Below are 24,328 nucleotides of genomic sequence, written 5' to 3' on the forward strand. Positions count from 1 at the left end.
GAAATATTTTTTTAATTAAATAAATTGAAGAAAACATTTACAATCTTAGCATTTTATGTAATGAGCAACACATTTCTACATTTGAAATACTCCTGATCATCTCCTGAAACATAGGGTAAACACCATGAAACTGTTTAGGATTTCTTCATATGATACAAGCTGTTTTTTACATTCACCCAAGTTCTACTGGTGATATTATCAGTTTGAAATGGTCAATTGGAAGCTCATATGAATGTTATAAAACTGTGGTGGAAACCAATAATATGCCCTTAATGAAATGTATTAATTTGGACAGCTGATCAGAAGTGCACTGATGTCATTAGTTCTACAAGTTCCATACAGTCACCCACTCTAACACCTTTTTCAAAAAGGGCAGTTTTCAGCATTCAAGGGTTTAACTCAGTGGTAGAGCATAGGAGAGCAGTTCAAGAAGTCCCTGTTTCATAACCATATACCCTCATCAATAGATCCTGTTAAAATGTTTTTCAACCCAATGCACTGTAAGAAACAATAGGATATATCATCATTTCATATAAAAAACAATGAACAATTGGGTTAAACTATACTCTTAGCACAAAATCAACAAACTGCAGTAGAGAAGCAGCTACATTTTGCAGAATTTGTGCATTTGACAAAAGATTTTTTTTCCATGTTCCAAGATCTACATGTGATACGAAATGTATGAATTCTTACAATGGAAACCTCACTGTATTTTACCAAGGCAGATAAAGGACATCCTTCGCACCCCATATACTTATAAGGAGGGTTTGGTGGCTGAAAATGCTTTGCTTTGATGGTGATTGCATGTTGCTTGCACTTTGTACATATTACTGAATTAATAAAGGTGAAGGTTTCAGAACTGGGGGTAAAGCTCAGTGGTAGAGCATTTGACTGCAGATCAAGAGGTCCCTAGTTCAAATCTGGGTGCCTCCTTGTTCAACTGTTTTACCTGTAGAAATATTTTTTTTATTAAATAAATTGAAGAAAACATTTACAATCTTAGCATTTTATATAATGAGCAACACCTTTCTACATTTGAAATACTCCTGATCATCTCCTGAAACATAGGGTAAACCCCTTGAAACTGTTTAGGATTTCTTCATATGATACAAGTTGTGTTTTACATTCACCCAAGTTCTACTGGTGATATTATAAGTTTGAAATAGTCCATTGGAAGCTCATATGAATGGTATAAAACTGTGGTGGAAACCAACAATATGCCCTTAATGAAATGTATTAATTTGTACAGCTGACCAGTAGTGCACTGATGTCATTACTTCTACAAGTTCCATACAGTTACCCACTCTATCACCTTTTTAAAAAAGGGCAGTTTTCAGAATTCAAGGGTTTAACTCAGTGGTAGAGCATAGGAGTGCAGTTCAAGAAGTCCCTGTTTCATAACCATATACCCTCGTCAATAGATCCTGTTAAAATGTTTTTCAACCCAATGCACTGTAAGAAACAATAGGATATATCATCATTTCATATAAAAAACAATGAACAATTGTGTTTAACTATACTCTTAGCACACAATCAACAAACTGCAGTAGAGAAGCAGTTACGTTTTGCAGAATTTGTGCATTTGACAAACGTTTTTTTTCCATGTTCCAAGATCTACATGTGATACGAAATGTATAAATTCTTGCAATGGAAACCTCACTGTATTTTACCAAGGCAGATAAAGGACATTTTGGTACCCCTTATACTTATAAGGAGGGTTTGGTGGCTGAAAATGCATTGCTTTGATGGTGATTGCATGTTGCTTGCACTTTGTACATATTACTTAATTAATAATGGTGAACTTTTTAGAACTGGGGATATATCTCAGTGGTAGAGCATTTGACTACAGATCAAGAGGTCCCTAGTTCAAATCTGCGTGTCCCTTGTTCAACTGTTTTACCTGTAGAAATTTTTTTGTATTAAATAAATTGAAGAAAACATTTACAATGTTAGCATTTTATGTAATGAGCAACACATTTCTACATTTGAAATACTCCTGATCATCTCCTGAAACATAGGGTAAACACCATGAAACTGTTTAGGATTTCTTCATATGATACAAGCTGTGTTTTACATTCACCCAAGTTCTACTGGTGATATTATCAGTTTGAAATGGTCAATTGGAAGCTCATATGAATGTTATAAAACTGTGGTGGAAACCAATAATATGCCCTTAATGAAATGTATTAATTTGTACAGCTGATCAGAAGTGCACTGATGTCATTAGTTCTACAAGTTCCATACAGTCACCCACTCTAACACCTTTTTCAAAAAGGGCAGTTTTCAGCATTCAAGGGTTTAACTCAGTGGTAGAGCATAGGAGAGCAGTTCAAGAAGTCCCTGTTTCATAACCATATACCCTCATCAATAGATCCTGTTAAAATGTTTTTCAACCCAATGCACTGTAAGAAACAATAGGATATATCATCATTTCATATAAAAAACAATGAACAATTGGGTTAAACTATACTCTTAGCACAAAATCAACAAACTGCAGTAGAGAAGCAGCTACATTTTGCAGAATTTGTGCATTTGACAAAAGATTTTTTTTCCATGTTCCAAGATCTACATGTGATACGAAATGTATGAATTCTTACAATGGAAACCTCACTGTATTTTACCAAGGCAGATAAAGGACATCCTTCGCACCCCATATACTTATAAGGAGGGTTTGGTGGCTGAAAATGCTTTGCTTTGATGGTGATTGCATGTTGCTTGCACTTTGTACATATTACTGAATTAATAAAGGTGAAGGTTTCAGAACTGGGGGTAAAGCTCAGTGGTAGAGCATTTGACTGCAGATCAAGAGGTCCCTAGTTCAAATCTGGGTGCCTCCTTGTTCAACTGTTTTACCTGTAGAAATATTTTTTTTATTAAATAAATTGAAGAAAACATTTACAATCTTAGCATTTTATATAATGAGCAACACCTTTCTACATTTGAAATACTCCTGATCATCTCCTGAAACATAGGGTAAACCCCTTGAAACTGTTTAGGATTTCTTCATATGATACAAGTTGTGTTTTACATTCACCCAAGTTCTACTGGTGATATTATAAGTTTGAAATAGTCCATTGGAAGCTCATATGAATGGTATAAAACTGTGGTGGAAACCAACAATATGCCCTTAATGAAATGTATTAATTTGTACAGCTGACCAGTAGTGCACTGATGTCATTACTTCTACAAGTTCCATACAGTTACCCACTCTATCACCTTTTTAAAAAAGGGCAGTTTTCAGAATTCAAGGGTTTAACTCAGTGGTAGAGCATAGGAGTGCAGTTCAAGAAGTCCCTGTTTCATAACCATATACCCTCGTCAATAGATCCTGTTAAAATGTTTTTCAACCCAATGCACTGTAAGAAACAATAGGATATATCATCATTTCATATAAAAAACAATGAACAATTGTGTTTAACTATACTCTTAGCACACAATCAACAAACTGCAGTAGAGAAGCAGTTACGTTTTGCAGAATTTGTGCATTTGACAAACGTTTTTTTTCCATGTTCCAAGATCTACATGTGATACGAAATGTATAAATTCTTGCAATGGAAACCTCACTGTATTTTACCAAGGCAGATAAAGGACATTTTGGTACCCCTTATACTTATAAGGAGGGTTTGGTGGCTGAAAATGCATTGCTTTGATGGTGATTGCATGTTGCTTGCACTTTGTACATATTACTGAATTAATAATGGTGAACTTTTTAGAACTGGGGATATATCTCAGTGGTAGAGCATTTGACTACAGATCAAGAGGTCCCTAGTTCAAATCTGCGTGTCCCTTGTTCAACTGTTTTACCTGTAGAAATTTTTTTGTATTAAATAAATTGAAGAAAACATTTACAATGTTAGCATTTTATGTAATGAGCAACACATTTCTACATTTGAAATACTCCTGATCATCTCCTGAGACATAGGGTAAACACCATGAAACTGTTTAGGATTTCTTCATATGATACAAGCTGTATTTTACATTCACCCAAGTTCTACTGGTGATATTATCAGTTTGAAATAGTCAATTGGAAGCTCATATGAATGTTATAAAACTGTGGTGGAAACCAATAATATGCCCTTAATGAACTGTATTAATTTGTAAAGCTGACCAGAAGTGCACTGATGTGATTAGTTCTACAAGTTCCATACAGTCACCCACTTTATCACCTTTTTAAAAAAGAGCAGTTTTCAACATTCAAGGGTTTAACTCAGTGGTAGAGCATAGGAATGCAGTTCAAGAAGTCCCTGTTTCATAACCATATACCCTCTTCAATAGATCCTGTTAAAATGTTTTTCAACCCAATGCACTGTAAGAAACAATAAGATATATCATCATTTCATATACAAAACAATGAACATTGGGTTTAACTATGCTCTTAGCACACAATCAACAAACTGCAGTAGAGAAGCAGCTACATTTTGCAGAATTTGTGCATTTGACAAAAGATTTTTTTTCCATGTTCCAAGATCTACATGTGATACGAAATGTATGAATTCTTGCAATGGAAACCTCACTGTATTTTACCATGGCAGATAAAGGACATCCTTCGCACCCCATATACTTATAAGGAGGTTTTGGTGGCTGAAAATGCTTTGCTTTGATGGTGATTGCATGTTGCTTGCACTTTGTACATATTACTGAATTAATAAAGGTGAACATTTCAGTAATGGGGCTATAGCTCAGGGGTAGAGCATTTCACTGCAGATCAAGAGGTCCCTAATTCAAATCTGGGTGCCCCCTTGTCCAACTGTTTTACCTGTAGAAATATTTTTTAATTAAATAAATTGAAGTAAACATTTACAATCTTAGCATTTTATGTAATGAGCAACACATTTCTACATTTGAAATACTCCTGATTATCACCTGAAACATAGGGTAAACATCATTAAGCTGTTTAGGATTTCTGCATATGATACAAGCTGTGTTTTACATTCACCCAAGTTCTACTGGTGATATTATCAGTTTGAAATAGTCCATTGGAAGCTCATATGAATGTTATAAAACTGTGGTGGAAACCAATAATATGCCCTTAATGAAATGTATTAATTTGTACAGCTGACCAGAAGTGCAATGATGTCATTAGTTGTACAAGTTCCATACAGTCACCCACTCTATCACCTTTTTAAAAAAGGGCAGTTTTCAACATTCAAGGGTTTATGTCAGTGGTAGACCGTAGGAGTGCAGTTCAAGAAGTCCCTGTTTCATAAACATATACCCTTTTCAATAGATCATGTTAAAATGTTTTTCAACCCAATGCCCTGTAAGAAACAATAGGATGTATCATCATTTCATATACAAAACAATGAACAATTGGGTTTAACTATGCTCTTAGCACAAAATCAACAAACTTCAGTAGAGAAGCAGTTACATTTTGCAGAATTTGTGCATTTGACAAAAGATTTTTTTTCCATGTTCCAAGATCTACATGTGATACGAAATGTATGAATTCTTGCAATGGAAACCTCACTGTATTTTACCAAGGCAGATAAAGGACATCTTGTGTACCCCATATAGTTATAAGGAGAGTTTGGTGGCTGAAAATGCATTGCTTTGATGGTGATTGCATATTGCTTCCACTTTGTACATAATACTGAATTAATATAAGTGAACATTTCAGAACTGGGGGTATAGCTCAGTGGTAGAGCATTTGACTGCAGATCAAGAGATCCCTAGTTCAAATCTGGGTGCTCCCTTGTCCAACTGTTTTACCTGTAGAAATATTGTTTTATTTAAATTGAAGAAAACATTTACAATCTTAGCATTTTATGTAATGAGAAACACATTTCTACATTTGAAATACTCCTGACCATCTCCTGAAACATAGGGTAAACACCATTAAGCTGTTTAGGATTTCTTCGTATGATACAAGCTGTGTATTCCATTCACCCAAGTTCTACTGGTGATATTATCAGTTTCAAATAGTCCATTGGAAGCTCATATGAATGTTATAAAACTGTGGTGGAAACCAATAATATGCCCTTAATGAAATGTATTAATTTGTACAGCTGACCAGAAGTGCACTGATGTCATTAGTTCTGCAAGTTCCATCCAGTCACCCACTCTATCCCTTTTTTAAAAAAGGGCAGTTTTCAGCATTCAAGGGTTTATGTCAGTGGTGGAGGGTAGGAAACAGTTCAAGAAGTCCCTGTTTCATAACCATATACCCTCTTCAATAGATCATGTTAAAATGTTTTTCAACCCAATGAACTGTAAGAAAATATAAGATATATCATCATTTAATATACAAAACAATGAACAATTGGGTTTAGCTATGCTCTTAGCACAAAATCAACAAAATGCAGGAGAGAAGCAGTGACGTTTTGCAGAATTTGTGCATTTGACAAACGTTTTTTTTCCATGTTCCAAGATCTTCATGTGATACGAAATGTATGAATTCTTGCAATGGAAACCTCACTGTATTTTACCAAGGCAGATAAAGGACATATTTTGTACCCCTTATACTTATAAGGAGGGTTTGGTGGCTGAAAATGCATTGCTTTGATGGTGATTGCATGTTGCTTTAACTTTGTACATATTACTGAATTAATAAAGGTGAAAAATTCAGAACTGGGCATATAATTCAGTGGTAGAGCATTTGACTGCAGATCAAAAGGTCCCTAGTTGAAATCTGGGTGCCCCCTTGTCCAACTGTTTTACCTGTAGAAATATTTTTTTAATTAAATAAATTGAAGAAACCATTTACAATCTTAGCATTTTATGTAATGAGCAACACATTTCTACATTTGAAATACTCCTGATCATCTCCTGAAACATAGGGTAAACAAACACCATTAAGCTGTTTAGGATTTCTTCATATGATGCAAGCTGTGTTTTACATTCACCCAAGTTCTATTGGTGATATTATCAGTTTGAAATAGTCCATTGGAAGCTCATATGAATGTTATAAAACTGTGGTGGAAACCAATAATATGCCCTTAATGAAATATATTAATTTGTAGAGCTGACCAGAAGTGCACTGATGTCATTAGTTCTACAAGTTCCATACAGTCACCCACTCTATCACCTTTTTTAAAAAGGGCAGTTTTCAGCATTCAAGGGTTTAACTCAGTGGTAGAGCGTACGAGTGCAGTTCAAGAAGTCCCTGTTTCATAACCATATACCCTCTTCAATAGATCCTGTTAAAATGTTTTTTAACCCAATGCACTGTAAGTAAAAATATGATATATCATCATTTCATATAAAAAACAATGAACAATTGGGTTTAACTATGCTCTTAGCACAAAATCAACAAACTGCAGTAGAGAAGCAGTTAGGTTTTGCAGAATTTGTGCATTTGACAAAAGTTTTCTTTCCATGTTCCAAGATCTACATGTGATAAGAAATGTATGAATTCTTGCAATGGAAACGTCACTGTATTTTACCAAGGCAGATAAAGGACATCTTGCGTACCCATTATAGTTATAAGGAGGGTTGGGTGGCTGAAAATGCATTGCTTTGATGGTGATTGCATGTTGCTTCCACTTTGTACATATTACTGAATAAATAAAGGTGAACATTTCAGAAATGGGGCTGTAGCTCAGGGGTAGAGCATTTCACTGCAGATCAAGAGGTCCCTAGTTCAAATCTGGGTGCCCCCTTGTCCAACTGATTTACCTGTAGAAATATTTTTTAAATAAATTGAAGAAAACATTTACAATCTTAGCATTTTATGTAATGAGAAACACATTTCTACATTTGAAATACTCCTGATCATCACCTGAAACATAGGGTAAACACCATTAAGCTGTTAGGATTTCTTAGTATGATACAAGCTGTGTTTTACATTCACCCAAGTTCTACTGGTGATATTATCAGTTTGAAATAGTCCATTGGAAGCTCATATGAATGTTATAAAACTGTGGTGGAAACCAATAATATGCCCTTAATGAAATGTATTAATTTGTACAGCTGACCAGAAGTGCACTGATGTCATTAGTTCTACAAGTTCCATACAGTCACCCACTCTATCACCTTTTTAAAAAAGGGCAGTTTTCAACATTCAAGGGTTTATGTCAGTGGTAGAGCGTAGGAGTGTAGTTCAAGAAGTCCCTGTTTCATACCCATATACCCTCTTCAACAGATCATGTTCTACTGTTTTTCAACCCAATGCACTGTAAGAAACAATAGGATATATCATCATTTCATATACAAAACAATGAACAATTGGGTTTAACTATGCTCTTAGCACAAAATCAACAAACTGCTGTAGAGAAGCAGTTACGTTTTGCAGAATTTGTGCATTTGACAAAAGTTTTTTTTCCATGTTCCAAGATCTACATGTGATACAAAATGTATGAATTCTTGCAATGGAAACCTCACTGTATTTTACCAAGGCAGATTAAGGTCATCATTTGTACCCCTTATACTTATAAGGAGGGTTTGGTGGCTGAAAATGCATTGCTTTGATGGTGATTGCATGTTGCTTCCACTTTGTACATATTTCTGAATAAATAAAGGTGAACATTTGAGAAATGGGGCTATAGCTCAGGGGTAGAGCATTTCACTGCAGGTCAAGAGGTCCCTAGTTCAAATTAGGGTTGTAACGGTATACCGGTACAAAAACCGTTGTCAATTTCATTTTGTGTAAATAACCGTTACCTTGTTTGTAACGGTAAACCGATTGAACTGTTGTTTTTGTTTTGCAAGTCTGCACTTCAATGAATGCATTGCAAATTGCATATAGGGCTGGGCTGGCTGTGTTGTTCACAGTGAACCTGGAGGAGGTGGAGTTTGCCCAGGCCCAGGCTTGGCTCGGCTGATGCATTGCAAATTGCATATAGGGCTGGGCTGGCTGTGTTGTTCACAGTGAATCTGGAGGAGGTGGAGTTTGCCCATGCTGGGCTGGCAACAGTGAGCCTGGAGGAGGTGGAGTTTGCCCAGGCCCGGGCCCAGGCTAGGCTAGGCTGGGCTGGCTTCAGCAAGCCTGGGAGTAGAGGAGGTGGAGTTTGCCCAGGCTGGGCTGGCAACAGTGAGCCTGGAGGAGGTGGAGTTTGCCCGGGCCCGGGCCAAGGCTGGGCTGGGCTGGCTCCAGTGAGCCTGGAGGAGGTGGAGTTTTCCTGGGCTGGAACATTCCGGAATCAATGCACGTGTCACTGTCAGAGACAGTTGAGGCTCCGTTTATGCTCCATATAAACCCTGCTGTCACACTTCCGAAAGCTACGTGCTGTGCCAGATTTCAAAGGTTCCAAGAAGGTAAGCAGCCCCCACACCAGGTCCTCTATCCTCTTTTTCTTCCCTCCCGTCTCATGGCCTTCTTTCCTGCTTCTCCCCCTTTGTTGAAATCTAGGCCCAAGTGATGAATGTGCCCTTAACACGTGTTAGTGCAAATTAAATGTGTTTTTATTCTCTGTGTTATTGTGAGCCTGAATGAATGTGCATGGTGCGCGATAATCTACCTGTTGGCAGATGAGGGTGAAATGCTACTGAGCGCATGATATGATATGGCATTTATAACGCGCCTATAAACAAAAGTGTTTGTAACCTATTACGGAATCACTCGTTTACAAATACCCACTTAGCATTCACATTCACAATATATCCTTTATTGAAATCGAAACTGCACCCCACTCACTCCCTGTGCTTTTAAAAGCTCTCCAGTCGTTTACAAATACCCACTTAGCATTCACAATATATCCTTTATTGAAATCGAAACTGAATCTCACTCGCTGTGCTTTTAAAGCTCTGCAGATCCCGATAGCACGCGCCTCGCTCACTTCTGCCACTTCCACTCTCACAGCCAGGCGTTCGGAGGCTGAGAGTCTCCAAACTCTCCAACACAGATCTCACACCCTCTGCAACCCACCCCCCATGGGGAAGAACTCAACGCATACATGCCATTCATGGGCACGTGCGCAGAGCATTTGTGTAGGTAAAAACGCACACGTTTGAATGTGTAGGTGTGGGTAAATATGGAACATGCATCGTGCTAAGGTTGTTCTGAAATGCATTTGTATACGTGCGTCACGCCCAATGCATTACAATACCTAAGTACACAGTAGGTGAGCACTGCCTGCCATACGTATTATTCATAATTATGTAGTGCCTTTACAGGTTGCACACTATAAAACCTCAAACCAATCAATCATGTGCATGCAGTTAACTTTCCAGAAAGATCCTACATGTGAAACTGGAACCACGGGCCAAACCGTCTTACTTGCCCTGGCTGCCCTCCCCAGTTCTTTCCAGCGTTCTCTCTCTGTATTTTCTTTTGTTACACAATGCTCCATTGAGTGCTGGTTTGGATCGTACTATATACGTTCCATACAGACACACATAGCTAGAAGTTTTTTCTTCTGGTGCACATGAGCATTCTGCATCCAGAATCACTGCTGAGTGTGGGAATCGGAAAGCCAGCATTGCAGACAACCGACTGCAGTGCCCACTTACTTCACCCAACTACTGCATCACACTCTTGTTTCATACAAATGTGCTGAAATAGATCATGTTCCATTCTTGTACAGTTTATAAATAAAGGCCAATATGTCGAGAATGTAGTATGATATGAGCCTAAAAGCTAAGAGTGCTTGATTATTTCACTCCTAATAAGGGACAACTTAATTTCCTGCCCAATGAAGTGTACTACTTACAAGATGGAGAGGAGACATGAAGAGACTGTGTGAGAGTCAAATGCTTGTAGCTATTTTTTGACACGGGCATTGCGTTTTTTATGCATAAAATTTGAAGCTCTATATTTTTAAACAATTGAACCCGTTTGTGTGCATCAAGCAGGGAAATGTGCGCTGTCATGATAAGTTGTCAGGACCAGCTCTGTACAAAGCAGAGCCATTGCAAGAGCAACAAGTTGGCCCCTGGCGCCCGCACCTTGCCCTTCATGCCACATTATGCCCACACCACTACCAGGAGTTCTAGGGGCCTACTATCTGATAGTGGAGACTTCTCTCTGCTTCAAATTATGTGTTCGGGTCACTAAATGCAGTTTAAACGCATTATACGGGAAAGGAGCGTCATCACGTCTTGTGTTTACTGTTGCTCCATGCAATACGGTGTAAACACGAGTGCTTCAATTGTGGCCCCTGCACACATACAAAGGTTGTACACTTTAACATTGCAAGTTACATTTGCTCTTAGGGTGAGAATTCACTGCAAATATATTGCTCTTTTCTGACTGTGATCCTAGCAGTTGGATGAAGTACCAAAAGAACAATGACCAGCTGATTTGAACTAACGCATTTGAAATGTATTTCATTGTACCTCAAGCAGATCAAAATGGGGGTTAATTAATGCACCTTCCGCCTGCTGGCGCAAGCAGCCTTCCAATTAAGTGTTTTCCTAAAAGATGAAACTATGAATGGATCAATCCGGAGTCAGATTAATATCTAATTTATAATCCCTCTAATCACAAAACGCCCATAATTAGCTTTCTGCTAATCGCAATGCCAGGCGGAAACATGTATGTCTCTCTTATCTAATTAAACAATTATCTTTTCTTATCAGTTGCCATCGCTTCTGGAAGAAATATAGTATATATTACAGTATATATATATATATGCCAGTCGACGTTGAATGTTGAAATGATTTGCACACAGCAGACTTTGCTTTATTTTCTTAGTCATGGATGGGGGACACTATGTGAAAGATTGTTCGAGTAGGTTTGTGGTAGTGAGCTTGCTTCTACTGCACATCCTTGATTTAGCCCCTCGGAGCGTCCATTCGTTAATTAAAGGAGGCAACCCTCACACACACAAACACATTATTATGGACTGAATACGAAGGAACTGTTTTCCTTAGAAAATGTACATATTCTGCATTTTAAAAATGCAAATTGCACAAAAATGGAGAAGCTGCCAGTTGTAAATGGGAGCGCGCTATTCAACCGGTGGCCTAGCCCTTTTTCGATGAAATGCCCTCGCCCGCATATAATCCAGCGATACACAAATGAGTGCACGACAGTTCTGTGCAGGGGGGTTGGTGCACAGCAAAACATGAACCAAACCTGCATGTTTGCACCAGGCGAGTCTTCTGGATACAAGGACAGAATATATACTTACCTCCTCGTATGCAACCCCCTGATCTTACTAATTGATATTTGCATACACCCTACAATTCATCTAGGAGATATTCTTGATTGCTATATCATGCACCCTGGTGTGAATAGTTGCAACTATATCATTTGAAAGGACATACATACACTTGCATATGAACTGCGTTATGCATACACCCATGCATCATTAATTGGTTGGTATATATTATGCACGTGTATATTACTAAATGGTGCAAGTATGCACTTTACCTCTGTTAGATGATTAAAATATAAACTCCAATATCATGAACTGATTTACAGCTACAGTAATGTATGAATACACCAGTACTATTCAATAAAAGAATGAAATCTGATATGCGTGTGTGACTGTATAGTGATGGGCCCAGCCAGTATTTTAAAAAAGGGTCCTCCACATGTCAAGATTGCAGTGAGGGAAGGGAACATGTTTGGGAGGGGAAGGTTTTAAGGACCAGGACACACTCATTGGGCAAGGTGTAAAATGTATTCTGCCTATTTGTTCTTTTCTAGCCTTGGTGAAAGAATTTAATTTTCCTCTTGTAGTACATCAGAGGGGAGAGTGCATTGGCTGAGAGCCTGTAGGAAAGCAGAGCGCCGCCGCCTTCCGCATCTCATGTTACAATTGAGGTAAGATGTGTGGGGCAGAGAGGAAGAAATGAGCTGACTACTGCTAGCGGGAGAAGGGCCTTGTGTGGGCCTATTGATTGTGTTGCCACTATATGCCGGACAAGTAGGCTACTTTTTGTTGTCGTTGCAAACGCGCTTCTAGCACTTGCAGACTCACTCCTATTCCAACCTCCAACTCATTCCCAGTACCTTCAATCAGGGGTGTACTGGCCTATAGAGAACTCTGGAGATTTTCCAGTAGGCCTCTGCACTCTGGGCCTCTTTTGTGTGATAACATATTTTATTTCCACATTTTCTCATGGGAAAAGGGTTGGGCTTGTTGAAAATGTGTAATATGGGGCCACTTTGAACATTATTTCCAGGGCCCCTTTTGGTCCAGTCCACCCCTGCCTTCAATTTGCCCCCCTTGTTCCCCAACCACACTCTGTGATTGGGCCTGTTGCCCTGTGTTAACATCTGCGAGGGTCCAAGACCCTTGCAGGCTTACCAACCGGTATGATTTAACATTGTGGTTAGAAGGTAAGTTTGGTGCAGCACTACTATGCCACTACCCATCCAAATGAGTCTGTCCTACAAAAGATCTTTGTGAGCGAGTTACCTCACGGGTCATATGTTAATAATTAAAAACCTAACCTCGTATGATCGTATACATGCACCAAATAGTAGAGGTTTGTTGCAAAGAATCTGCATATCTGTTTGTTATTACACAACTTATTTTATTACATCTCTTCAAATCACTGAAAGTATAGTGGTCTTAAATAGATTTTTCAGGTCGACATTATTTTGCATTCTGGGAGTCGACTTATAGCTGTGTTTGCAGACTTTGCTTGATCCCTGCGGCTGTCAGTTTCCTCCTGTATTATCACCTCAGTCATTGGCTTAACAATCATCTGTTCCAGCCACTTCTTAGCTACGGCATTTCGCAGGCCATCGGTAATTGGGCATGTAGTGTTTCACATCCATGCTGGGTGGCCATCTCTTTTGACTCTTGATTCAAGACACAAGATGGATTTCCAGCAGGGATCTGAAACACTAAATGCACATTTGCCTATCCCAATTCCCAATCCTTCTTTGTCACTAGACTGACTATGGCATTCAGAGGCACGCACCTGTTGGAGTAGAGTAGACATTATAATGGAACAAAAAAAGGATCTCCACTTTTCTTTTTTACATTATAATGGAGACAAAAGAAATACAGCTGGTGGGTGGGGCTCGTTATATTATAGCCAGTAGCCACAGATTATTTAAGAGCCTTCAATCGGCGGCCCCGGGCCCACCCACCTGTATGTATTTCTTTGTCTCACCCTTATGTATTCCATTTCCTGTCTGTGACATGTAAAGTAAAATGTCACATCAGACATCACATTAGGTGTGTGTCAGTCTAAAAGCACTTGTATGGTTCTACTTAAAAGGAGAGGGGATTGACCTCACAGTTAGACTAATAACTTGAATCTATCAGAGTTAGTGACTTGTTGATGTTGAATAGTACTGTAACTGTACAATCACTGCCACAGACTGAATCAAAAGTCAATAAGGCTATTTTATTTCCAATTTCAGGGTCAAATAGTGAGGCAGATTTATACAAGTGCAGCTAGAGCAACTGTTAGGCGAAGTAGTGAAAGCAACCAAATCCAACAATGATGGAAGAGGTAGATGAACACCATGACACTACCGACACCGCCGGCCCATCATGTGAGGAAATGCTGCTGTACCCTCCCATGAAACGTAGAACTTCAGCAGTGTGGAACTACTTTGGCTACGCTAAAATCAGAGGAGAAATAAAAGAAGATGGCTTTCCCATTTGCCGTGCCTGTGCCAAAAAAATTTCAGCTAAGGGTGGAAACACATCTAATATGTTTACGCATCATCGAGAGCATCATCCAGCCCTTTTTCTAGAAACCCAGCCGTCCATCAAAAGGAAACAACTTGCTCATCCTGCCACTTTCACTACTGCAGCAGACTCCACAGAAGCATCATCCAGTACAAAGGTATTTTTAGTTTTAAACTTAACGTTCATCACCAAATAAAATCATCATGATTAGGAGCTTAACATGTGCATTGCGCACTAGTGCAGTGCACTGCATCACACAGGCCCAGCTTGAACTGGTGAGGTGCTGCTGCCTTGGCGCTGGTGTGTGGGGCTGTCCACATGTAGATGAATTTAACTTACCTACCTTAGTTTACTTTTGAGTTAATTTTTTTGCATTTGCATTTGCAGTGGTGCCGCCAATCCCCAGAAAACCTCACTCAATATACAATGGAAAAAATGTTTGAGAAGCAAAAGAAATATGACCGTACCTCTAAATCTGCAAAACAAATGAATGCTGCTGTTGCTTTCTTCATTGCAAAAGATATGGTTCCCTATTACATAGTAGAAAGACCAGGTTTCAAGCATTTAGTAAACCAGCTGAACCCTAAATACGAACTTCCATCGCGAACATTTTTTTCTGGAAAAGAAATCCCAAAATTGTATTCAGCTTTGAGAAATGAAGTGCAGGAAGCTGTTGGCAGAGCCAGGTGGTTTGCAGCAACTACAGATCTTTGGACAAGCAATGGTGGCAAAGGGGAGCCATACATTAGCCTGACACTCCACCACATCTCATCAGAGTGGGTCATGCAGTCTCACTGCTTGGAGACACTGTATGTGCCTGAAGACCATACTGCAGAACACATAGCTGAAATATTTGAAGGCATGTTACAACAATGGCAGGTAGACATTAATAGACTTACATGTATTGGCACAGATAACGCCTCAAACATGAAGAAAGCATTTCAACAGGTACTTAAAGTACCACACTTAAGCTGCTTTGGCCACAACTTAAATTTAGGCATTCAAAAGTGTTTAAAAATTCAGCGCGTTGACACAGCAGTGAAAAGTTGCAGACGGCTGGTTGAGTCATTCAGCCGCAGCTGGAAGAAAAGACGAGAGCTAACCTTAAAACAAACTGATCTCAACGTTCCTAAACATTCCCTGATTCACGATGTAGTCACAAGGTGGGGCTCAACATACGACATGATAGAGCGCTTCACTGAGCAGCAGCAAGCGGTGTGTGCAGTTCTTGCGGCAGATAGAAATCTCTGGCATTTGATGCCAAAACAAAATGACATGACGAACCTTGAGGACATTTCATTAGTACTTGGATCAGTCCACATGTTCACAGATTCCCTTGCTAGTGGCACACGTGTCACCGCATCAGCAATCAGACCAATATTAAATCATATATTGAATAATGTTCTGGTTTGTGCTCCCACTGATCGTCCACTAGCGAGAGAAATGAAAGAAACTATTGCAGCAGACCTGAGCAGTAGATACGAGGCACCTGAAACACGATTGTTGCTTGACATCTGTTCATTCCTGGATCCAAGGTTCAAAGAACACTTCCTCAGTAATGTGTCTGATACAACAGAAGCAATAAAAGAAAATGCTTTACAAGAAAAACACAGCCTGGAAGAAGGTGAGGATCGGGAATCAGATTTTACCACTGCCACCATCACAAGAAATGGGACCCCCCAAGGTAGTGAAGAACAACAGAGTGAGCAGCAGCTGCAAAGCCTTGGCGTTCCATCACCAACTCCAGTAGTAGCAAGCAAAAAAACAATTGATGTTAATCCCAGAAAAGGTCTACATGATTTACTGTGGGAAATCACAGAAAGTGTGAAACAGTCCACTTCTATGGCAGCAGACTCTGAACCAGAAGCAGCAATCATTGCTCAAGTCAAACACTACAAAGCTCTGCCAATCCTTCAGGGAAATGAGGATCCGCTCATTTGGTGGAAACAACATCAAAAGGAATTACCCATTCTGTCACACCTAGCCCAAAAATACCTATGCATCCCAGCAACTAGTGTTCCTTCTGAACGTGTATTCAGTAGCAGTGGCTACATATTATCTCCTTTTAGGAGCAGACTATCTACAGAGCATGTAAACATGCTGGTATTTATGCATCATAATTTGTGATTTTTTTTTATTTTTCTAAAACGGAAGTGGTTTGTTTGCTGGTCACTCAGACTTGCGTTCTAATACCTAGAATTTTTTCAGACTTTGAGTAAGCAGATATATGATCTTTTTGACAGTTTTACCTTGGTAGTGTAGCTAAAACATAATTCAGCAAACCAAAAGTTTTGGCATAACCCCTGGGCACCCCTTCTCTGACCATCATTGTTCAGAAGGAACAAAACATATTGAATTTGCAAATTGGGCGTTCTTCCTTTTGTGATGGCAGGTAGATCTTGAAAAACGATAGTCTGGTCTGGGTGATTGCCCAGAGCTATGCCTGCAGTTGATTGACTTTTAAAACCTTCCAGCTATCCTACTTTGAGACCCTAGTGTCACACATGTCTTGGCATCCTCCTTCTTTAATTAAACTTCTAAAAAGGTTGTATTGGTTTACAAAGTTAAATAGGACCTCCTGCTCCGTTGAGTTAAAACTAAAATAAATGTTTGTAAGAAGAACTAAGACAACATCTTGGTGATGTTTTCTTGTTTGTGTATGGTGTCTTGTTGAAAATGTGACTCTTCCTGTCAAAATAATATTTAAGACAATGCTTATACACACGTGCGCGCTATACTGCGATAACCGCGGTATACCGTCATTTCAAATGAAGGTTATCATACCGTCAAAAAAATCAATATCGTGACATCCCTAGTTCAAATCTGGGTGCCCCTTTGCCCAACTGTTTTACATGTAGAAATATTTTTTAATTAAATAAATTGAAGTAAACATTTACAATCTTAGCATTTTATGTAATGAGCAACACATTTCTACATTTCAAATACTCCTGATCATCACCTGAAACATAGGGTAAACACCATTAAGCTGTTTAGGATTTCTGCATATGATACAAGCTGTGTTTTACATTCACCCAAGTTCTACTGGTGATATTATCAGTTTGAAATAGTCCATTGGAAGCTCATATGAATGTTATAAAACTGTGGTGGAAACCAATAATATGCCCTTAATGAAATGTATTAATTTGTACAGCTGACCAGAAGTGCACTGATGTCATTAGTTCTGCAAGTTCCATCCAGTCACCCACTCTATCCCTTTTTTAAAAAAGGGCAGTTTTCAGCATTCAAGGGTTTATGTCAGTGGTGGAGGGTAGGAAGCAGTTCAAGAAATCCCTGTTTCATAACCATATAACCTCTTCAATAGATCCGGTTAAAATGTTTTTCAACCCAATGCACTGTAAGAAAATATAAGATATATCATCATTTAATATACAAAACAATGAACAATTGGGTTTAGCTATGCTCTAAGCACAAAATCAACAAAATGCAGTAGAGAAGCAGTGACGTTTTGCAGAATTTGTGCATTTGACAAACGTTTTTTTTCCATGTTCCAAGATCTTCATGTGATACAAAATGTATGAATTCTTGCAATGGAAACCTCACTGTATTTTACCAAGGCAGATAAAGGACATATTTTGTACCCCTTATACTTATAAGGAGGGTTTGGTGGCTGAAAATGCATTGCTTTGATGGTGATTGCATGTTGCTTACACTTTGTACATATTACTGAATTAATAAAGGTGAACTTTTCAGGACTGGGGGTATAGCTCAGTGGTAGACCATTTGACTGCAGATCAAGAGGTCCCTAGTTCAAATCTGGGTGCCCCATTGTTCCACTGTTTTACTGTAGAAATATGTTTTTAATTAAATAAATTGAAGAAAACATTTACAATCTTAGCATTTTATGTAATGAGCAACACATTTCTACATTTGAAATACTCCTCATCATCTCCTGAAACATAAGGTAAACACCATGAAACTGTTTAGGATTTCTTCATATGATACAAGCTGTGTTTTACATTCACCCACGTTCTACTGGTGATATTATCAGTTTGAAATAGTCCATTGGAAGCTCATATGAATGTTATAAAACTGTGGTGGAAACCAATAATATGCCCTTAATGAAATGTATTAATTTGTACAGCTGACCAGAAGTGCACTGATGTCAGTACTTCTACAAGTTCCATACAGTCACCCACTTTATCACCTTTTTAAAAAAGGGCAGTTTTCAGCATTCAAGGGTTTAACTCAGAGGTAGAGCGTAGGAATGCAGTTCAAGAAGTCACTGTTTCATAACCACATACCCTCTTCAATAGATCCTGTTAAAATGTTTTTCAACCCAATGCACTGTAAGAAACAATACGATATATCATCATTTCATATACAAAACAATGAACAATTGGGTTTAACTATGCTCTTAGCACAAATTCAACAAACTGCAGTAGAGAACCAGTTACATTTTGCAGAATTTGTGCATTTGACAAAAGATTTTTTTTCCATGTTCCAAGATCTACATGTGATACGAAATGTATGAATTCTTGCAATGGAAACCTCACTGTACTTTACCAAGGCAGATAAAGGACATCTTTTGTACCCCTTATACTTATAAGGAGGGTTTGGTGGCTGAAAATGCATTGATTTGATGGTGATTGCATGTTGCTTCCACTTTGTACATATTACTGAATAAATAAAGGTGAACATTTCAGAAAGGGGGGTATTGCTCAGTGGTAGAGGATTTGACTGCAGATCTCGAGGTCCTTAGTTCAAATCTGGGTGCCCCCTTGTCCAACTGTTTTACCTGTAGAAATAAATTGAAGAAAACATTTACAATCTTAGCATTTTATGTAATGAGCAACACATTTCTACATGTGAAAGACTCCTGATCATCTCCTGAAACATAGGGTAAACACCATTAACCTGTTTTGGATTTCTTTCTATGATACAAGCTGTGTTTTACATTCACCCAAGTTCTACTGGTGATATTATCAGTTTGAAAAAATCCATTGGAAGCTCATATGAATGTTATAAAACTGTGGTGGAAACCAATAATATGCCCTTAATGAAATGTATTAATTTGTACAGCTGACCAGAAGTGCACTGAAGTCATTAGTTCTACAAGTTCCATAGAGGCACCCACTCTATCACCTTTTTAATAAAGGGCAGTTTTCAACATTCAACGGTTTATGTCAGTGGTAGAGCATAGGAGTGTAGTTCAAGAAGTCCCTGTTTCATAACCATATACCCTCTTCAATAGATCATGTTAAAATGTTTTTCAACCTAATGCACTGTAAGAAACAATAGGATATATCATATTTTATATAAAAAACAATGAACAATTGGGTTTAACTATGCTCTTAGCACAAAATCAACAAACTGCAGTAGAGAAGCAGTTACATTTTGCAGAATTTGTGCATTTGACAAAAGATTTTTTTTCCATGTTCCAAGATCTACATGTCATAAGAAATGTATGAATTCTTGCAATGGAAACCTCACTGTATTTTACCAAGGCAGATAAAGGACATCCTTCGCACCCCATACACTTATAAGGAGGGTTTTGAGGCTGAAAATGCATTGCTTTGATGGTGATTGCATGTTGCTTGTACTTTGTACATATTACTGAATTAATAAAGGCGAACTTTTCAGAACTGGGGTATAGCTCAGTGGTAGAGCATTTCACTGCAGATCAAGAGTTCCCTAGTTCAAAACTGGGTGCCCCCTTGCTCAACTGTTTTACCTGTAGAAATATTTTTCTAATTAAATAAATTGAAGAAAACATTTACAATCTTAGCATTTTATGTAATGAGCAACACATTTCTACATTAGAAATACTCCTGATTATCTCCTGAAACATAGGGTAAACACCATGAAACTGTTTAGGATTTCTTCATATGATACAAGCTGTGTTTTACATTCACCCAAGTTCTACTGGTGATATTATCAGTTTGAAATAGTCCATTGGAAGCTCATATGAATGTTATAAAACTGTGGTGGAAACCAATAATATGCCCTTAATGAAATGTATTAATTTGTACAGCTGACCAGAAGTGCACTGATGTCATTAGTTCTACAAGTTCCATACAGTCACCCACTCTATCACTTTTTTAAAAAAGGGCAGTTTTCAGCATTCAAGGGTTTAACTCAGTGGTAGAGCGTAGGAGTGCAGTTCAAGAAGTCCCTGTTTCATAACCATATACCCTTGTCAATAGATCCTGTTAAAATGTTTTTCAACTCAATGCACTGTAAGAAACAATAGGATATATCATCATTTCATATACAAAACAATGAACAATTGGGTTTAACTATGCTCTTAGCACAAAATCAACAAACTGCAGTAGAGAAGCAGTTACATTTTGCAGAATTTGTGCATTTGACAAAAGATTTTTTTTCCATGTTCCAAGATCTACATGTGATACCAAATGTATGAATTCTTGCAATGGAAACCTCACTGTATTTTACCAAGGCAGATAAAGGACATCCTTCACACCCCATACACTTATAAGGAGGGTTTTGTGGCTGAAAATGCATTGCTTTGATGGTGATTGTATGTTGCTTGTACTTTGTACATATTACTGAACTAATAAAGGTGAACTTTGCAGAACTTGGGTATAGCTCATTGGTAGAGCATTTGACTACAGATCAAGAGGTCCCTAGTTCAAATCTGGGTGCCCACTTTTTCAACTGTTTTACCTGTAGAAATATTGTTATAATTAAATAAATTGAAGAAAACATTTACAATCTTAGCATTTTATGTAATGAGCAACACATTTCTACATTAGAAATACTCCTGATCATCTCCTGAAACATAGGGTAAACACCATGAAACTGTTTAGGATTTCTTCATATGATACAAGCTGTGTTTTACATTCACCCAGTTTCTACTGGTGATATTATCAGTTTGAAATAGTCCATTGGAAGCTCATATGAATGTTATAAAACTGTGGTGCAAACCAATAACATGCCCTTAATGAAATTTATTAATTTGTACAGCTGACCAGAAGTGCACTGATGTCATTAGTTCTACAAGTTCCATACAGTCACCCACTCTATCACCTTTTTCAAAAAGGGCAGTTTTCAGCATTCAAGGGTTTATGTCAGTGGTAGAGCGTAGGAGTGCTTTTCAAGAAGTCCCTGTTTCATAACCATATACCCTCTTCAATAGATCCTGTTAAAATGTTTTTCAACCCAATGCACTGTAAGAAATAATAGGATATATCATCATTTCATATAAAAAACAATGAACAATTGGGTTTAACTATGCTCTTAGCACAAAATCAACAAACTGCAGTAGAGAAGCAGTTAAATTTTGCAGAATTTGTGCATTTGACAAAAGATTTTTTTTCCATGTTCCAAGATCTACATGTGATAAGAAATGTATGAAGTCTTGCAATGGAAACCTCACTGTATTTTACCAAGGCAGATAAAGGACATCCTTCGCACCCCATATACTTATAAGGAGGGTTTTGTGGCTGAAAATGCATTGCTTTGATGGTGATTGCATGTTGCTTGTACTTTGTACATATTACTGAATTAATAAAGGTGAACTTTTCAGAAATGGGGTATAGCTCAGTGGTAGTGCATTTCACTGCAGATCAAGAGTTCCCTAGTTCAAAACTGGGTGCCCCCTTGTTCAACTGTTTTACCTGTAGAAATATTTTTCTAATTAAATAAATTGAAGAAAACATTTACAATCTTAGCATTTTATGTAATGAGCAACACATTTCTACATTAGAAATACTCCTGATTATCTCCTGAAACATAGGGTAAACACCATGAAACTGTTTAGGATTTCTTCATATGATACAAGCTGTGTTTTACATTCACCCAAGTTCTACTGGTGATATTATCAGTTTGAAATAGTCCATTGGAAGTTCATATGAATGTTATAAAACTGTGGTGGAAACCAATAATATGCCCTTAATGAAATGTATTAATTTGTACAGCTGACCAGAAGTGCACCGATGTCATTAGATCTACAAGTTCCATACAGTCACCCACTCTATCACCTTTTTAAAAAAGGGCAGTTTTCAGCATGTAAGGGTTTATGTCAGTGGTATAGCGTAGAAGTGCTTTTCAAGAAGTCCCTGGTTCATAACCATATACCCTCTTCAATAGATCCTGTTAAAATGTTTTTCAACCCAATGCACTGTAAGAAACAATAGGATATATCATCATTTCATATAAAAAACAATGAACAATTGGGTTTAACTATGCTCTTAGCACAAAATCAACAAAATGCAGTAGAGAAGCAGTTACGTTTTGCAGAATTTGTGCATTTGACAAACGTTTTTTTTCCATGTTCCAAGATCTACATGTGATACGAAATGTATGAATTCTTGCAGTGGAAACCTCACTGTATTTTACCAAGGCAGATAAAGGACATCTTTTGTTCCCCTTATACTTATAAGGAGGGTTTTGTGGCTGAAAATGCATTGCTTTGATGGTGATTGCATGTTGCTTCCACTTTGTACATATTACTGAATAAATAAAGGTGAACATTTCAGAAATGGGGGTATAGCTCAGGGGTAGAGCATTTCACTGCAGATCAAAAGGTCCCTAGTTCAAATCTGGGTGCCCCCTTGTCCAACTGTTTTACCTGTAGAAATATGTTTTTAATTAAATAAATTGAAGTAAACATTTACAATTTTAGCATTTTATGTAATGAACAACACATTTCTACATTTGAAATACTCCTGATCATCACCTGAAACATAGGGTAAACACCATTAAGCTGTTTAGGATTTCTTCATATGATACAAGCTGTGTTTTACATTCACCCAAGTTCTACTGGTGATATGATCAGTTTGAAATAGTCCATTGGAAGCTCTTATGAATGTTATAAAACTGTGGTGGAAACCAATAATATGCCCTTAATGAAATGTATTAATTTGTACAGCTGACCAGAATTGCACTGATGTCATTAGTTCTACAAGTTCCATAGAGTCACCCACTCTATCACCTTTTTAAAAAAGGGCAGTTTTCAACATTCAAGGATTTATGTCAGTGGTAGAGCGTAGGAGTGTAGTTCAAGAAGTCCCTGTTTCATAACCATATACCCTCTTCAATAGATCCTGTTAAAATGTATTTCAACCCAATGCACTGTAAGAAACAATCGGATATATCATCATTTCATATACAAAACAATAAACAATTGGGATTAACTATGCTCTTAGCACAAAATCAACAAACTGCAGTAGAGAAGCAGTTACATTTTGCAGAATGTGTGCATTTGACAAAATATTTTTTTCCATGTTCCAAGATCTACATGTGATACGAAATGTATGAATTCTTGCAATGGAAACCTCACTGTATTTTACCAAGGCAGATAAAGGACATCTTTTGTACCACTTATACTTATAAGGAGGGTTTGGTGGCTGAAAATGCATTGTTTTGATGGTGATTGCATGTTGCTTGCACTTTGTACATATTACTGAATTAATAAAAGAGAACTTTTCAGAAATGGGGGTATAGCTCAGTGGTAGAGCATTTCACTGCAGATCAAGAGGTCCCTAGTTCAAATCTGGGTGCCCCCTTGTTCAACTGTTTTACCTGTAGAAATATGTTTTTAATTGAAGAAAACATTTACAATCTTAGCATTTTATGTAATGAGCAACACATTCCTACATTAGAAATACTCCTGATCATCTCCTGAAACATAGGGTAAACACCATGAAACTGTTTAGGATTTCTTCATATGATACAAGCTGTGTTTTACATTCACCCAAGTTCTACTGGTGATATTATCAGTTTGAAATAGTCCATTGGAAGCTCATATGAATGTTATAAAACTGTGGTGGAAACCAATAATATGCCCTTAATGAAATGTATTAATTTGTACAGCTGACCAGAAGTGCACTGATGTCATTAGTTCTACAAGTTCCATACAGTCACCCACT

The 24,328-nt window shown here is 37.8% G+C and overlaps 2 non-coding genes across 2 annotated transcripts; both read left to right on the top strand.

The window, feature by feature from the left end:
* Window positions 1-5,621: 5,621 nt before the first annotated feature.
* Window positions 5,622-5,693, top strand: TRNAC-GCA (transfer RNA cysteine (anticodon GCA)). The gene has a single exon. It is a non-coding gene; the product is annotated as a tRNA-Cys (tRNA).
* A 15,341-nt stretch (window positions 5,694-21,034) lies between these two features.
* Window positions 21,035-21,106, top strand: TRNAC-ACA (transfer RNA cysteine (anticodon ACA)). The gene has a single exon. It is a non-coding gene; the product is annotated as a tRNA-Cys (tRNA).
* The last annotated feature ends 3,222 nt before the right edge of the window (window positions 21,107-24,328 follow it).

The sequence above is a fragment of the Ambystoma mexicanum genome, unplaced genomic scaffold, assembly GCF_040938575.1.
Source record: "Ambystoma mexicanum isolate Mex_15411 unplaced genomic scaffold, UKY_AmexF1_1 Mex_scaf66, whole genome shotgun sequence".
Classification (NCBI taxonomy): Eukaryota; Metazoa; Chordata; class Amphibia; order Caudata; family Ambystomatidae; genus Ambystoma; species Ambystoma mexicanum.